The following is a 13,897-nucleotide window of genomic DNA, read 5'->3' as shown; positions in this document are numbered from 1 at the left end:
CATGAAGCAGACATTACCATTGTCACTTCTAAAATGAGGCAGGATGGCCTTGCAACATCTGTCACTTACCCTGCAGTGAGCTATAAGAAATTGTCTCATACAGCCTCACACCAGTAGTCCCACACAGAGAGATGTTCTGTACAGTAATTTTCCTTGTGATTTTGTGAATTATTGGTATATATTTTAGTCTTATAGTTTTTTTTTATTTGATACACCAAAAATTTATATTTTAGGTGTTTTGTAATTCATAAATGACTACAGTCATTAAAATGTTATTGTCTTGACATAGGAATCAATCTAAAAACAAATGTATGTACAGGCTAATATATGAAACAAATTAGTATAATCATTTTTGTAAATTAAGTGATCTTTAAAAAGTTTAGTTCACTTACATCCAATGTGCATCCCATCTGTCTTTCTAAGTGAGGGTAGATCATCTTACCCAGGATCCTTTTTCTTCTTTAGGTGTATATATTTCAGTATGTTTATCCTATCTTATAGGTCTAGTACCCATGTATAAGTGAGTGTATACTATGTGTGTCTTTCTTCTTCTGGGAAACCTCACTCAGAATGATCTTTTCTAGATCCCACCATTTGCCTGTAAATTTCATGATTTCCATGTTTTTTTTTTTGTTTGTTTGTTTGTTTGTTTTTCTGTTTTGGCTTTTTTTTTTCAATGCAGTTTATTCAGGAACCTTGAACAATCCTCGGACCCTGGGGAAAGCCAGCCCACAGCTTAAATAGCCTCTGGGTAGCCAACCCAGGCGTGCCACGTGGGCAATGCAGATAGGTCCACATACATGGAAGCAAGCCAGATCCTCAGCCTTAGCCAAATGTGGAATTGTTCGTGACAGAGAGCACTCACCATCGGGAAGGTGGAAGGCAGAAACCAGCTCCATCTTTAAGGCATAGCATTCTGCAGCTCTCTACAGTTCCCCCTTTTTGTTTTAGATGCATCAGGCAAGAGTAGAGGTCTGATCTCTGATATTAGAAATAAATTGGGACTTTGTACTGATGTTCATTTAGGTGTCATCCACCCAAAGAACATCAGACCCGTCTGATACCTTTTTCTCAGAGGCGGGACCTGAGGCATCAACCCGCATGCAACCAGACATGCTCTTCTCTGGGTCGAAAGCGGCTGACCCTGAGTGCAGTGCTTAGCCTCGCATCCTGAGCATAACAGCTGGACTTTGAGTCACTAGCATATAACATGAGAATTTTTCCTGTGCTGCAAATCTGTCTAAACAATTGTCGAGCTATATTTTAGGTAACTGGACTGGAGAATTCGATACTACGATGGAGCAGCTGAGAGTGGCCATTGTCATGATAAATTCTACCAGAGTGGACGCAGGACTAGCCACAGGATTATCATCATGGATTGCTGCAGCCATGAATCATCTGAAGGAATGGGTGGGCATGGGAGCGTTAGCAGGCCTTCTGGTGTTGGTCACCTTGGTTTGCCTGTGGTATATATGCAAGATTAGAGTCTCACAACAGTGTGATGCAGCCATGATCATTCAGGCCTTTACAGCCATTGAAGCAGGACATTCTCCCCAAGCATGGTTGGATTTCCATGTTTTTAATTGCTGAGTAGTATTCTATTATGTAAAAGTACAATTTCTGTAACCATTCCTCAACTGAGGGACATCTGGGTTGTTTCCAGGTTCTGCCTATTACAAATAAACTTCTACTAACATGGTTGAACAAATGTCCTTGTTGTGTACTTGAGCATCTTTTGGATATATATGCCTAGGAATGGTATAGCTGGGTCTCAAGGAAGCATTATTCATAATTATCTGAGAGAGCACCAGATTGATTTCCAAGTGGTTGTATAAGTTTACATTCCCACCAGCAATGGAGGAGGGTTCCTCTTTCTCTACAACCTCTCCAGCATGTGTTGTCACTTGAATTTTTGATCTTAGACATTCTGATGGGTGTAAGGTGAAATCCTAGGGTCGTTTTGATTTGTATCTCTCTGATGGACAGGAGCCTACCACTGAGGGCTTCTGAAAGTCTCTGCCTAGCAGGGTATCAAAGCAGATACTGAGACTCATAACCAAAACTTGGGCAGAGTACAGGGAATCATATGAAATAAGGGAGAGTTAGTATGACCTGGAGAGGATAGTAGCTCCACAAGGACCAAATATATCTGGGCACAGGGGTCTTTTATGAGATTGTATCTCCAACCAAGGACCATGTATGGATATAACCTAGAACCTCAACTAGGATGTACCCCATGGTAGCTCAGTATCCAAGTGGGTACCCTAGTAAGGGGAACAGGGACTATTTCTGACATGAACTCAATGGCTGGCTCTTTGACCTCCTCCCACAACCCGAGGGAGGAGCAACCTTGCTAGGCCACAGAGGAGGACTTTGCAGCCAGGCCTGAAGATACCGGATAAACCAATGTCAGACGAAAGGGGAAGAGGTCCTCCTCTATCAATGGACTTGGAAAGGGTTAGGGAGAAGATAAGGGAAGGAGGGTGGGATTGGGAGGGAATGAGGGAGTGGGATACAGCTGGGATACAAATTTAATAAACTGTAACTAATATTAAAAAGATAAAAATTTAATTAAAAAAACAAGTTTATTTCAAAGAATGTAAGTCTGTAGAGTGCATGAATGCTTGTAATTTCCTACATTTTTTTCCTTTTTATTTATTTTTATTCATTATAATTTATTCATGTTGTATCCCAGCTCTAGCTCCCTTTCTTATCCCTGGTAATGTGAAATTTTTTATTTGCATTTCCCTAATAGTTAAGGAAGTTGAGCATTTCTTTAACTGTTTCTCTGCCATGCTATATTCCTCTACAGAGAATTCTCTATTTAGCTCTGTATATCGTTTTTTAATTGGATTACTTGGTTAGTTGGTGTTTAACTTCTTAAAAAAATTTCCTTTTTGTGTGCTTGAGTGCTGCAAATCTGTCTAAACAATTGTCTAGCTATATTTTAGGTAATTGGACTGGAGAATTCGATACTATGATGGAGCAGCTGAGAGTGGCCATTGTCATGATAAATTCTACCAGAGTGGACGCAGGACTAGCCACAGGATTATCATCATGGATTGCTGCAGCCATGAATCATCTGAAGGAATGGGCGGGCATGGGAGCGTTAGCAGGCCTTCTGGTGTTGGTCACCTTGGTTTGCCTGTGGTATATATGCAAGATTAGAGTCTCACAACAGTGTGATGCAGCCATGATCATTCAGGCCTTTACAGCCATTGAAGCAGGACAGTCTCCCCAAGCATGGTTGGCTACCATAAAAAGCCAAAATGTTATGCTCAGGATGCGAGGCTAAGCACTGCACTCAGGGTCAGCCGCTTTCGACCCAGAGAAGAGCATGTCTGATTGCATGCGGGTTGATGCCCCAGGTCCCGCCTCTGAGAAAAAGGTATCGGACGGGTCTGATGCTCTTTGGGTGGATGACACCTAAATGAACATCGGTACAAAGTCCAAATTTATTTCTAATATCAGAGATCAGACCTCTACTCTTGCCTGATGTGTCTAAAACAAAAAGGGGGAACTGTAGAGAGCTGCGTAATGCCATGCCTGAAAGATGGAGCTGTTTTCCGCCTTCCACCTTCCCGATGGTGAGTGCTCTCTGTCACAAACAACTCCACATTTGGCTAAGGCTGAGGATCTGGCTTGCTTCCATGTATGTGGACCTATCTGTATTGCCCACGTGGCATGCTGAGGTTGGCTACCCAGAGGCTATTTAAGCTGTGGGCTGGATTTACCCAGGGTCAGATGATTGTTCAAGGTTCCTGAATAAACTGCATTGAAAAAAAAAAAAGAAGAAATAAGATCTAGTTTGAATAAGTTAGAACATGGGGAACATGCCCGTAGACACAGTTAAACAGAATGAATCCTCTGATACCTTGAGCTAAAATGAAATTTTCTTATTTGATAAAAAATCTATGTATTTACTTAATTTGTATGTATTTTTGTCTGTAAGTATGTCTGTGCAATATGTGAATGCCTGTTGGCCATGAATGCCAGAAGAGGGCATCAGATTTCCTTGAACTAGGACTGATAGTTACTGATAGTTATGAGATGCCATTTACATTCTGGGACTTGAATCCTGGTCTTCTGAAAAACAACTAGTGCTCTTAACCATGGATCTATCTCTCGTCCTATTTTTTTTTTTCATTTTAAGCTGATTTATCTCAGTTTTTAATAATTTTAGTGAAAAGTAGGTTATATTGTTATGTATATATTATATATTTTATAGGCATTATGTATAAAATGATTGATTTTTGTATAAAATGATTGATTTTTGTATAAAATTATTAATTATGTATAAATTATTAATTTTTATTTAGTTATTTATATTCACTTCAAAATTTTATTTACTCCAAGAAAAATTTTAATGTTTAGGATTTCACAATTTCCATTATACATGGTCCCCTCTGTCTTCCCTTTCTCTTTGTGTCTGTGCTTTTAATAAAATATTTTTAAAGAACTAATATTATATTTTAAAGAATATTACTAAGAGAGTTACTTAAGAATCATGTAGTTATTGTCTCCTTTCTGCAGTTTTAATCAATAAGTTTGTTGGTTTTGTGTGTTCAGTAAATGTGTTCAGTCTATAACTTCATGTCCACTGTCACCACAGCCATGGAAATACTAATGACTGTTTTCTTTTAAATTCCAGTAAAAACGTCACCTAATGTACAACATCCATATGCATAGTTCAGTCTGAAAATTGTGATTAAGGTCTATGGATATTGCTCCAATGTGTAAAATATGTCTCATACAGCTTTTGAATTAGTTATCTAACCAGAAAATGAGATGTAATTTGAAGCTGTTCTCTTTTCAACACTGTAATTCACAAATACTGTCACTCACAGTTCGCTAAGCCTTGTCTCAGCACCTTGTACAGTGTCTTCCCTCAGATGTGTGAGCATTGCAGGGAGTGAGGAAGCTATGCATTGCCTGAACTCTGCAATGAGGCAGGCTGTCAGAGAATCCCCCAGTGCAAGTGAGAGAAGAGCTGTTGACAGAGGCTGGAGAAGGGCTGCTAGCTCTGAGTGCAGAAAATGTTAACTTCTGTTCATGTAAGAGAAAACGACTGTTTTTCTCACAATTTTACGATCCATTTCTTATATTTTGCCAAAGTCAAATGGGTGGTCATAGTCTTTCATATTATCATTTTTTGGCAACTATTTTGGTTTGTTAAGATTACAGTTAAAGATAGTATGTTAATGCAACACAATCTTCTACTTTATTTTTGAGTGTTTGCTTTTCTAAATTGTATGCAGTTCAAGAATGCATGTTTACTTTGATCATCTTTAGAAATACCATCTGGCTAAGATCTGATTGAAATATCTTTATGGTATTGAATTTTCATTAATAAATGATACTGGCACTAACTTTTGTGTCTGTGGTTTTATGTATATGCTTATAAAGAAACATTAGAATCATAACAAGCCTGTATAACCTGTCAGACCCTTAACCAAAATAATTTGCCTCCATCAATATTCAAAACTACAGCAACCTGTGTTAAGAAGTATTTGTCCTTAGACAAGAGGATATATTGGGAAAATTTCTACCAGGGTAGTTCACTGAAAAGAGTATCTATCTCCCAATTCTCATTCTCTCTTTTCTCTTTAGTAATATTATGTCTTATAATTATTCCCTGCATAAGATTTATTGTATATCACTATCTAACAAAACATTGACTTCCCAAATTTTGAGGAAATGTGACAAACTCAGGGTCCCCATATTATGATCAAGGTAACCTCAGTATGATGTGATGCAGACAACCCAAATCTCATTCTGTGATAGCATAACACAAATATAGATTCATTCAGCTTCAACTAAGGAGGCATCTAACATCTTAGGCACAGGAAAAAGACAAAAGTGATGCCAAGTGGCATACTCACTTAGGAAATCTTTTAAGAATGAAAAAGCATTAAATATTATTTAAGCTCAAGATCCTATTAAGAATCTATGGTATACTTTTGTATGTACAAAATACATACCAAAAATATATGAATACAGACAATAACTGTGCATATGTATCCTTATAAAGTTTTACATGTTTTCTACACAAAAAGTGATAAATATTTTAGGAAACATACCTTGAAAACTCTACCCAAGATATCTTGTGTTAAAATATCTTTTGCTCTAATAAATATGTATATATTTTTGTGTTTATGTAAATTAAAACAATTTTAAAGATAATAACAATTCTCAGAGTTTGAGTTGCTTTATTGTTGAAGAATTTCTTACACCCTAATATAGAATAGCGTCTATGGCACAGATGTGTGTTCCTTCAAAGTGGGAGGAAAATGTGGAAGTAGAGAACCTCTGCATAGTGCCTTCATGAGCCCTGGCTCATGAGCACTAACATTTCTTCATAGAAATGTGCTAATGATTTCTTGGAGTTTCTGTTGCCTTCAAGCTTTCCAAAATGGAATAGTAAAAAATAGATGTGTCTCAGACTTTTTTTTAATACAAGTCCATCTGCTCTTCTTTTTTGGGAAAGATAGTTCTAGGAAAATACTAAAGAAAATCCATACTCCTGCCAAAAGGTCTGATGACATTACCTTTCAGGAAAACAAGAATGGACTACTATCTTTCTTCAATGACACATTCCATTCTCTCACAGTTACCTTATCAAGGGTGATATTCTAGGGGATGAATTCTGACTCTTTACAATAACATCACATAACATTTTAAGGCTTGCCTGACATCCTGCAGCTATTTTCCTTTCTCCAGTGGAGATGTGAAGTCAGTGGCAGCACAGTAGCCTCTTATTGGTTGCCTTTGAGGATAGGCTATATCAGTTTCCTACAGAGCTTGACAAAGGAGAAGTTTTGGCAATGAGCAGAGCCTCTGGCATGAAAAATAAAAAAAAAGACAGAAAGAAACATATATGCTTCAGAAATAGCAAGAGCTCGCCTGCCACACCAGCCCTGTGGTGCTAATGCTTCTGCATTATAGACTTGCCTGCTCTGAACTCAGAGGCAAAATCAGTGGAGGCCTTTCTGATTTTTAGCAGCTTTAAGCCATTTCCCCCGAATACCTACTAATAGAAAAACCATGACCTTCATATCCTCCAAATAATTGATGCTTCATAGATTTTCTCATTTAATGCAGCCTTTTATGTCTTTGTGTATCAAAGCAAATTTTAAAAAGCTTTAAGAAACAAGAAATGAAACTGAAATGTAGGTGTTTATGGTTATTTACTTGGAATTATGACATATGCATGCTTTTAAAATAATAAGAGTACTGTGTAGAAAGACCTATTCTTACCTCAATTCATAGTCTCAAGATATAAAATAGTGTCCACAGTTTACAAATTAAAACACTGTTGAATAAATCTGTTGAATGATATTCTTACCATCTAAATAAACGGTAAATAGAAGTTGATAATGCAAAACTAATTTATTATTAAATGCAGACATTGCCTACTGTATTAAAAAATCATTACAGCCAGGCAATAGTGGCCCATACCTTTAACCTCAGTCCTCTTGGAGCAGAGGCAGGTTAATATTTAAGTTTTTGACCAGCCTGGTGTATAAAGCAAGTTCCAGGACAGTCATGGCTACACAGAGAAACCCTGGATCAACACTCCCCAATAAAAATTATTACATTTTTAAAATTTTATTTTTTTATTTATTCTGTGTTCATCACTCATCCTTTAATTGGTGTATGTGTGTGTGTGAGTGTGTGTGTGTCTGTGTGTGTGTGTGTGCGTATGTTTATACCTGCACATCCATACCATGAATGTGGTTCTCTCCTTCTGCCATATGCATTCTGGATATAGAATTCAGGTCATTACACTTATTAGCAAATGTTCGTACCCTGTTGAGCCATCGCTCTGGTCTTCAACTATATCTTGCTGTCCAAAACTTAATTAATGCACTAAGAAATATGAGTAATTTAGTGTCTAGGCATTATTAAGAAGCAGTGTCAATACAAAGAAATCAAACAACTTAGCTTTCATGAAATGAATATGAACAAGAGCTATAAAATCATCGACCTTTTAAAGAATATCTGACACTACACGTTCAACAGAAGTCTTCCAAAATTGTGAGTCACATTATTCTTAAAAGAATGTCAGCAAAAAGACACACACGGTATATACTCACTCATATAAACATACAACATAGGATAAACCCACTAAAATCGGTACATCTAAACAAACTAAGCAAAAGAGAGGACCCTAACAAAAACGCTCAATCCCCATCCTGAAAGGCAAAGAGGATGGACATCTGAAGAAGAAGAAAACAGGAAAAACCTAGGAACCTGCCACAAAGAGCCTCGGAAAGCCTCTTCCCTACAGACTATCAAAGCAGATGCTGAGCTTGATGGCCAACTGTCGGGCAAAGTGAATGGAATTGTATGTAAGAAGTGGGAAATAGCAAGACCTGGAGAGGACAGGAACTCAACAAGGAGAGCAACAGAACAAAAAAATTTGAACACAGGGAAATTCGCAGAGACTTATACTCCAACCAAGGACTATTCATAGAGAGAACCTAGAACCCATGCACAGATGTAGCCCATGGCAGTTCAGAGTCCAAGTGGGTTACATAGTAATGGGAAGAGGGACTCCCTCTGACATAATCTGATTGGCCTGCTCTTTGATCACCTCTCCCTGAGGGGGGAGCAGCCTTACCAGGCCACAGAAGATGACAATGCAGCGACTTCTGATGAGAACTGATAGTCTAAGATCAGAAAGAAGGAGAGGAAGACCTCTCCTATCAATGGACTTGGGGAGGGGTATGCATGCAGAAAGGGGAGGAAGGGTGGGACCAGGAGGGGAGGAGGGAGGGGCTTATGGGGGGAATACAAAATGAATACAGTGTAATTAATAATAATAATAAAAATGAAAAAAAAGAATATGTCAGTTAGTGAGCCATTTTTTTAATTTTATTTTTCTCATTAGTTACATTTTGTTAATTCTGTATCCCAGCTGTATCCCTCATTCCCTCCCCAATCCCACCCTCCCTCCCTCATCTCCTCCCTGCCCCTTTCCAAGTCCACTGATAGGGGAGGACCTCCTCCCCTTTCATATGACTCCATTTTGTCAGGTATTTTCAGGACTGGCTGCAAAGTCCTCCTCTGTGGCCTAACAGTACTGCTCTTCCCTTGGGAGTTGGGGAGGTCAAAGAGCCAGTCATTGAGTTCCTGTTAGAAATAGTCCTTTTTGCCCTTACTATGGGAAACCAATTGATTTCAGAGCTATCACGGGTCACATCCGAGCAGAGGTTCTAGGTTTTATCCTCTCATGGTCTTTGGTTGAGTGTCCATCTCAGAAAAGACCCTGTGCCCAGATATGTTTGGTCCTTGTGGAGCTCCTATCCTTTCCACATCAAACTCCCCTTCTTTCATATGGTTCCCTGCACTCTGCCAAAGGTTTGGTTATGAATCTTAGTATCTACTTTGGAACGCTACTTGGTAGAGTCTTTCAGATGCTTTCTGCGGTAGACTCCTGTCATAGTTCAATGCATATCCCATTTGTCTTTCTAAATGAAGATTGATCATCATACCCTGTGTCTGCTTTCTTGATTATCTTTTTAGGTGTATAGATTTCATTATGTTTATCATATCTTCTAGGTCTATATAAGCGAGTATATTCCATGTTTGTCTTTCTCCTTCTGGGATACTTCACTCAGAATGATCTTTTCTAGATCCCACCATTTGCTTGCAAATTTCATGATTTCCTCTTTTTTGATTGCTGAGTAGTATTCCATTGTGTAAAAATACCACAATTTCTGTATCCATTCCTCCCTTGATGGACATCTGGGTTGTTTCCAGGTTCTGGCTATTACAAATAAAGCTGCTACAAACATGGTTGAGCAAATGCCCTTATTGTGTACTTGAGCAAATTTTGGGTATGTGCCTAGCAGTGGTACAGCTGGGTCTTGAGGAAGCACTATTCCTAATTGTCGGAGAAAGCACCAGATGGACTTCCAAAGTGGTTGTACAAGTTTACATTCCCACCAGCAATGGAGGAGGGTTCCCCTTTCTCCACAACCTCTCCAGCATGTGTTGTCACTTGAGTTTTTCATCTTGGCCTTTCTGATGGGTGTAAGGTGAAATCTCAGGGTCGTTTTGATTTGCATTTCCCTGATGGCCAATGATGTCGAGCATTTCTTTAAGTGTTTCTCTGCCATTCTATATTCCTCTACAGAGAATTCTCTGTTTAGCTCTGTTCCCCATTTTTTAATTGGATTACTTGGTTTGTTGCTTTTCAGCTTCTTTAATTATTTATATATACTGGATATTAGCCTCTGTCAGATAAAGGGTTGGTGAAGATTCTTTCCCAATCTGTAGGCAGTCATTTTGTTTTGATGACGGTGTCCTTTGCTTTACAGAAGCTTTTCAGTTTCATGAGGTCCCATTTATTGATTGTTGCTCTTAAAGCCTGTGCTGTTGGAGTTCTGTTCAGGAAGTTGTCTCCTGTGCCAATGAGTTCTAGGCTGTTCCCCACTTTTTCTTCTAACAGATTTAGTGTATCTGGTTTTATGTTGAGGTCTTTGATCTACTTAGACTTTAATTTTGTGCAGGGTGATAAATATGGATCTACTTTCATTTTTCTGCATGTAGACATCCAATTAGACCAGCACCATCTGTTGAAGATGCTACCGTTTTTCCATTGAGTGGTTTTGGCTGCTTTGTCAAAAATCGAGTATTCATAGGTGTGTGGGTTTATTTTTGGGTCTTCTATTCGGTTCCATTGATCCTCCTTTCTGTTTCTATGCCAATACCATGCAGTTTTTATTACTATTGCTCTGTAATACAGCTTGAGATCGGGGATGGAGATACCTCCAGATGATCTGTTGTTGTACAGGGTTGTTTTGGAGATTCTGGGTCTTTTGTTTCTCCATATGAAGCTGAGAATCTTTTTTTCAAGGTCTGTAAAGAATTGAGTTGGTATTTTGATGGGAATTGCGTTGAATCTGTAGATTGTTTTTGGCAGGATCGCCATTTTCACAATGTTAATCCTACCAATCCATGAGCATGGGAGATCTTTCCATCTTCTGAGATCTTCTTCAATTTTTTTCTTCAGAGACTTGAAGTTTTTCTCAACCAGGTCATTCACTTGCTTGGTGAGAGTCACACCAAGGTACTTTATGTTATTAGTGGCTATTGTGAAGGGTGTTGTTTCCCTAATTTCTTTCTCACCCCTTTTGTCTTTTGTGTACAGGAGGGCTTCTGATTTTTTTGAGTTGATTTTTTATCCAGCCACTTTGTTGAACGTGTTTATCAGTTGAAGGAGTTCTCTGGTTGAATTTTGGGGGTCACTCATGTATACTATCATATCATCTGCGAATAGTGACACTTTGACCTCTTCCTTTCTAATTTGTATCCCCTTGATCTTCTTTAGTTGTCTTATTGCTCTAGCTAGGACTTCAAGTACTATGTTGAAGAGATATGGAGAGAGTGGGCAGCCTTGTCTTGTCCCTGATTTCAGTGGGATTGATTTAAGTTTCTCTCCATTGAGTTTGATGTTGGCTATAGGCTTGCTGTATATTTCCTTTACTATGTTTAGGTATGTGCCTTGTATCCCTGATCTCAGGTAGTGAGCCATTTTTAACATTTAGCCCAATGCACTATCCCTTGGCAGTAGTGTTGCAACATTTTTACCCATCACATTTTGCTTTTCTCTTTATGATTTTCAGATTCCTCCAAAGTAAAATGTGCAATAAGGAAAGCAAGTAGAGAAGAATAGAGTATTATGACAAAAAAATAAATAAACAGATAGAAATCAAAATACACATTTCAGAAACATGTGTTTCTTGTCCGCAGGAAAAGGACTATTCTCATCTGACTGCAAATGCAATACTGACCAGCAACTGTGACAGCAGCAACAACCGGGCAAGACTGTCTCAAAAAGAGGGGTAAGGGAGAACATTGCAAACATTTTTTGTTTCTCCCTGTTTTCTTAACAACAGAGTGAATGCAGCTTCAACTGCCAAAATTGCAGCATTTGTGTGAAAGCTCAGCTCAACGCAAATTGTTTTTAAGTTCCACTAATTTCTTGGCAGTACAGGCACACACAAGTAAATCAAGTCTCCTGTGCTCTGAATGTATCTAACTGAATGCATATGAAGGATATGATTCATTTTCTGGTTCTGCAAATCCAGGCATCCCAGTCAAAATATAATCTTATAACTATTTTTACTACTTTTTCCCACTTTTTTGTCTCTTGGTTTTTCTTGCCCAATGTCTAGGTATGTGGTTTTATACCATACCACCTAGTCTCTTTTATTGCCAGCTAAATGGTCTGAACAGCCCTCCTATGATAGTAATGACTGCAGCGGCCATAGAGTTGACTGTTTACTTATTATCTGGGTTCTTAAAATGCCTGCTGTATATGTTACTAGTTATGTCTGTATGTGTGGTACCTTAATGGGCCATGATTACAGAGGAATGGTCCAGAGATTTCAACCCCATACCACAGATAAGTATGGTCAGTGTTGGCTCCCTCTCCACTCCAAACCTGGTGCTATAAGTATTCAGATGAAGTATCTTCCAACAACCTTGTCCTGGCCAATTGTACACGGCCACACAAACCTGGCCCCAGACACCCTGGCCACCTTCCCAGGGACATAAATACCCCCTCCCTCAATAAACAAACCAGTTTTCCAAACTGTTCCTGGGTTTCTATTTGCTGATGAACTCACCACACTGACTAAGGCCCAGCCTCCACCCACTGGTCTATGACAAGCTTTACTCCCTCTAGTCTACCATTGGCATGGATATAAAAAAAAAAGGAGAAGAAGAAAAGGTGTGGGGCATATGTAACATGAAATATTTAAGTTTAGAAAAAAATTTTTGGTGGGGAAAATGTCTATCAGTTGTGCCATAAGGAAAAATACTGCCATTAATAAAAAAGATTCCAGATTAAGGTATACAACTGATTGGATTTATTCCACTTCTACTCTTCTATTTTCCTATTCATTTATAAATGCACTCCTTTATTTTTATCATTATGGTTTACTGAAATTTAAACATTGCTTTTATTTTGCTTATATTACAACCTAGCCTACCTTCTCTTAATTTTTTTTTTTTTTTTTTTTTTTTTTTTTTTTTTTTTTTTTTTGCTTTACAGAAGCTTTTCAGTTTCATGAGGTCCCATTTATTGATTGTTGTTCTTAGAGCTTGTGCTGTTGGTGTTCTGTTCAGGAAGTTGTCTCTTGTGCCAATGAGTTCAAGGCTCTTCCCCATTTTTTTCTTCTAACTGATTTAGTGTGTCTGGTCTTATGTTGAGGTCTTTGATCCACTTGGACTTTAGTTTTGTGCAGGGTGATGAATATGGATCTATTTTCATTTTTCTGCATGTAGACATCCTGTTGGACCAGCACCATTTGATGAAGATGCCATCTTTTTTCCACTGCATGGTTTTAGCTTCTTTGTCAAAAATAAAGTATCCATAGGTGCATAGGTTTATTTCTGAGTCTTCTATTCGTTTACATTGATCCACTATTCTGAAAAGTTTCTGTAAATCAAAAGATACTGTTAGAAGAACAAAATGACAGCCTACAGACTGGGAAGGGATCTTCACCAACCCTATATCTGACAGAGGGCTGATATCCAGACTATATAAAGAACTAAAGAAGTTAAAAGGCAGCAAATCAAGCAATCTGATTAAAAAACTGGGGAATAGAGCTAAACAGAAAATTCTCTGTAGAGGAATATAGAATGGCAGGGAAACATTTAAAGAAATGTTCAACGTCCTTAGCTATCAGAGAGATGCTAATCAAAAAGACCCTGAGATTTCATTTGACACCCATCAGAATGGCTAAGATTAAAAACTCAAGTAACAACATATGCTGGAGAGGTTGTAGAGAAAGGGGAACCCTCCTTCATTGTTGGTGGGAATGGAAACTGGTGCAACCACTTTGAATATCAATCTGGTGCTTTCTCAGATAATTAGGAATAA

The sequence above is a fragment of the Meriones unguiculatus genome, chromosome 12 (genome assembly GCF_030254825.1).
Source record: "Meriones unguiculatus strain TT.TT164.6M chromosome 12, Bangor_MerUng_6.1, whole genome shotgun sequence".
In the NCBI taxonomy this organism is placed as follows: domain Eukaryota; kingdom Metazoa; phylum Chordata; class Mammalia; order Rodentia; family Muridae; genus Meriones; species Meriones unguiculatus.
Note: the sequence above shows the minus strand (reverse complement) of the source record.